Genomic DNA, 4,530 nt, shown 5'->3' with positions numbered 1-4,530 from the left:
CCCCCCCCCCCCCCCCCCCCCCCCCTCACCTTATAGAGAACAAGCCGCAAACAATGTCAGCCTGTGAAAATGGGATGCGCGGATCTGATAGGCCAGATCATTATCAGCACTGACACCTACCTGAACAAGCGGATCAGTCATGAATAATAATTTTTATTACTGATTATTCTACAGACTATTTTCTAAATTAATCAATCCAAAGTTTTGTATATACAATGTCTGAAAACATAGAAAGTGGCCCTTATATTTCCAGACTAAAATTAATTGTTTTATCACATCAGAAATCAGAAATACTTTATTGTTCCCCAAGGGGAAATTCTTGTGTTACAGTTTCTAGGAAAAGAAATAGTAATAGAAGAATAGAAATAATAAATAAATAAATAAATATCTATATATATATATACATATATATATATCTATATATCTATATCTATATATATCTATATATAAGGAGGGTGGGTATGCACAACATTTACATTATTAACAGAACTGTGATGAACAGTGAGTAAATAGAAACAGAATTGCAGCAGAGAATATTGCACGTTGATTAAAACAGAGAATATTGCACTACAATGTCTAGTTTAATAACTAACTAAGTTACCGTGTGTCAGACACTCTGAGGGAGAAGTTAAAGAGTCTGATGGCCACAGGCAGGAATGACTTCCAAAGATGTTTAGCTTACTATCATATATGACAAGAAAAAGCGCAAATCTTGTTATTTGAGAAGCTGAAATCAGAGAATATTTGGCACATTCACAAAAAAAATGGCCAACGGTCGACTAATTGTTTCAGCTCTCGTCACGACACGACACATCCATGTTAAATACAGTATCATTGTCTCCCCACTATTACTTGCATTTATTCAGTCACAGAGTGCATTCAACTCATTTTAGCATCACTACAGTCCCTTACCTTACATAAAATTGATTCTAATGAGTTCCACGCAGTGAGCTATAGAGATTTTAAATGTGAAAACTGGGGGAAAGAGCGCAGGTATTTGTTAGGATCATTATCATCAGGTACCCTGAGTCGATGTATCAGGAGAGAAAAAGTTGAATTGGTGCATCTCTACTGTGAAATGCTGTAAAAAGCATCACGAACAGTTTTGGGAGTAACGCGTTAACAACAGTAATGCAGTACAGTAGTGTATTGCTTTTTGCTGTAAGGCAGTAATATAATGCTTTACTAAAAGAAGATCGGTAATATCATACCCGTTAAAATCTCAGTAACGTGCGTTACAACCATAGACTGTACAATGCATTTTAACCCGAAATTAGTGGTGTTTTGTTTTTTTAATAATTCACCAACATCGAGAAACATTTCGGCACCAGAAAAAAATCCATGAGTAAAAGAGAAACATTATTTCCTGTTGCGGGAATCCGATGGTCGAGATTATAGGCAGGGTCCAAACTACGGGGGAGTTCGGCTCCTCTTAACGGTAGATGGCAGGTCCCCTGATGGATCATGCGTAAATAGATTTCTATAGGCTATGTGTTTGTGCTTTAACTTATTACTTATGATCATGATTATAGAGACTGCTGTCAGTTCATCTTGACAAATCCTGTCAGAGTGTTGGGAGATTCAAATAATCAATGGCTTTATGCTGGTGTACCTCATGTGTAACTGTGCATAGCATCTTTCTTAATGGGGAGACGACCCCCCACAATTCAGAGTAATATTGTAATACAACTAATTACTCTCAAATGACAGTAACTAGTAATCTATAATGTATTACATTTTGAAAGTAACTTGCCCAACACTAATCACGAAGGACATGTAACAGTGTCATAGAGCTAGGGTCATATGGCAACTGTGGTAAAGAGAGCATGACTGATGAGAGGTGGCACCCTGAAAGCTCACAGGTCACATGACTGTTGCATTGTCTGTTATAAAGTTGTCACAGACATGACTCACTGTTTTTTTTTTTTTTGATTAGATATTGTTTCTGGCTGAAAATATTATGCATGGCTGTTTTGAGTTAACTTGAACGGTGTTTTCCTTCACCTTTGTTCTGTCTTTTCTTTTATTATTTGGCTATTTGGCTACTTTTACCTCTAATCTTGGTTCTTCCCTTTTCCTACCACTGCACTCTCTTTCTCTCCCTTTTTTGGACTCTATGCAGCCTCCTGTATCAGATAAAAAAAGGTCATCCTGTCGACTGACCTTTTCCCTCAATCATTTCCTCTCTGAGCATTTTCCTGATACCCCATACAAATCTCCATACGCTTATGGCAAAACATTACCCCAAACACATTCTTCTGCCCTGGCCAACGAACAAGTAGGCAAACACAGACACACACACACGCATGCGTGCACACACAGAAAGAGGAAGAGACTAAAACACAAGATCAGTCACAATGCTATGAAAAATAACATAATATTGAAACACATTAAGAAGCAGCTGAAATTTACCAAGAAAGACAAACAACCCAAAGAATCATATTCAGTTACAAGTTTATGCAGCATAGTGCCATGTCCTTATGACTTAAATCCCAGTAGGCACCACATAATATGTACAACGTCATATTCTTCAGCACTGAAGTATATCATAGTCAATCCTAGTTTGCCCTGATAACCCAGACCGCAAGGCACAGAAGACCATTACACACTGTGGAGGGACATTATATCCCTATGTAGCCATTACTCGCAAGCCGATCCAGAACGTCTGGTAAATGGTCTTGGAAATCCATTCCTTAGCATCTTTTTATGGCCCCTCACGATGAAGGCTTTAAAAGTAATGAAGCTCTGGAGACCGTCTTCTTACGCAAGATCAAAGTGGCTGTACCACAGAAAATGAGAGAAAGATGGGTGCAAGAGGAGGAGTGGAGTGAGAAAAGAAGACAAATGATGCTCTTCCAGGATCATGGAGGATTGATTATGATGGTCTCGCTCTGATCCCTTCTCACATGCTCTGGCTCTCTCTTTTTTCTATCTATCAGTTTGCCTGCTCTTGCTCATTCCCTTCACTGGTTCTACTGGCCATGCCGGTTGCAAGGTACAAAAGAAACTTTGGATCTAAGATCACTAGTTTTCTAAAACAGACATTTCACACAAGCTCAGACATGAATAAACATTACCGAACAAACCCAAACGTGTTCTTGAGAACACGCGCGCATGCACAGAAGCTCAATCAAAGACAAAAATAAATTAAATAAAATTTGAAGGACACTTGTGCAGGAGCACACAGTGCTGACATTGTGTACATCTGCAAGCAATCCCAAGCACTTGTCTGTGGAGCTTTTGAAGGCCACAGTGTCTGGGCATCACTTGGCAGAGGTAAATGGTCCAACTCAAGCTGTGGATCTATTGATTTTCTACATGTCCTGAGTGACAGGGTGACACACACAGACACACTAACTCTTTCTCAATCATTTCCTCTCTCTCTATCTGTCAATGTCTCTCTCTCTCTCTGTGTGTAAGAGAGAGAGACTGCAGAGAATACCTGGAGGAGAGGACATTCATTCACATGCTACGCCAACAAATGACATTTGATATAAATGGCAGTGGTGACAGTTTTGACATTCACTGAACAATATGCATGTGGCAAACATTTATGAATATGAACAGATTTATTATACCATGGAGGTCAGTAGTGTCTACATGAATACACTGCTCCTTCACCACAAATAGGGCTTTACAAATTGGCCTGATTAAGTCATTAGAGATATCATGACATGCCATTTAAACTAACATGCAAATGTGTGCACTGGGGCACAAAATATGGACACAGTGACTTAAAATTGACACACACACACACACACACACACACACACACAGTGAGATCACACGTACAACACACACAAACAGTATGTAACAACACACACACACACACACACGCACACACACAAGAAAGTCCACTTACAGTTATGTTGCATACAATCCTAGCAGCAACAAGCAAATAAGGCAGTGAGAGAAGAGCTACAGAAATGAGAAAAGGCTGACAGAAAGACTGTAATAACGAAGAGAGAGAGAGAGAGAGAGAGAGAGAGAGAGAGAGAGAGAGAGAGAGAGAGAGAGAGAGAAGAGATGTTATGTCTTCTTTCTTCCTCTTAAAGAGCTCCAGGATGGTCCTTCCTACATCTCTTCCTCCAGTCCCCAGTTAGAGTAACTCCGTGTAAACGATATATTCGCTCTTTAGAGAACAGTACACATTGTCACCATGCAAACACATGAAACACACGCACGCACACATACATAGACACACATGCTATAGCCTCCGCTGTGACTGAGAACTGGCTAGAGTGAGCTACTGGCGCTACCGCTGTTGCTGCTGTGGCTTGACAGTAAGCGAGACCAGCGAGAGAGAAAGAGAGAGAGGAGGAAGGAGCCACAGGAGGGGAGGGAGTCGACAAATACAAGCAGTCGAGGTAGAAAGGGGGAAGGAGAAGGAGGGTGGAACAACACAGAAGAGGAAGAGACAGAATGGAAGGAAGATAAACAATTAATAGGTAGAGAACCAAGACAACAACACAGAAAAGGGCGAGAGAGATAAAGAAGGATATTGGGGGGGGGGGGGGGGGGGGGGGGGGG

The 4,530-nt window shown here is 40.5% G+C and overlaps 1 protein-coding gene across 3 annotated transcripts in view; it reads right to left on the bottom strand.

Annotated features, from left to right (window-relative positions):
- inpp4b (inositol polyphosphate-4-phosphatase type II B) overlaps positions 1-4,530 on the bottom strand; it is a 135,083-nt gene that overhangs the window by 112,059 nt on the left and 18,494 nt on the right. Inside the window, exon 1 of one of the 3 annotated variants that reach the window (XM_046047800.1) lies at positions 3,863-4,028. The exons of the other annotated variants lie outside the window; for them this stretch is intronic. The gene's annotated coding sequence lies outside the window, so the exon portion shown is untranslated. Of the gene's footprint in view, positions 1-3,862; positions 4,029-4,530 lie in introns of those variants that run through there. 3 annotated transcript variants of the gene reach the window in all.

This window comes from Micropterus dolomieu, linkage group LG04, assembly GCF_021292245.1.
Source record: "Micropterus dolomieu isolate WLL.071019.BEF.003 ecotype Adirondacks linkage group LG04, ASM2129224v1, whole genome shotgun sequence".
NCBI classification, from domain to species: Eukaryota; Metazoa; Chordata; class Actinopteri; order Centrarchiformes; family Centrarchidae; genus Micropterus; species Micropterus dolomieu.
The sequence above is the reverse complement of the archived record's forward strand: the minus strand, read 5'-3'. Positions and strand labels throughout refer to the sequence as shown.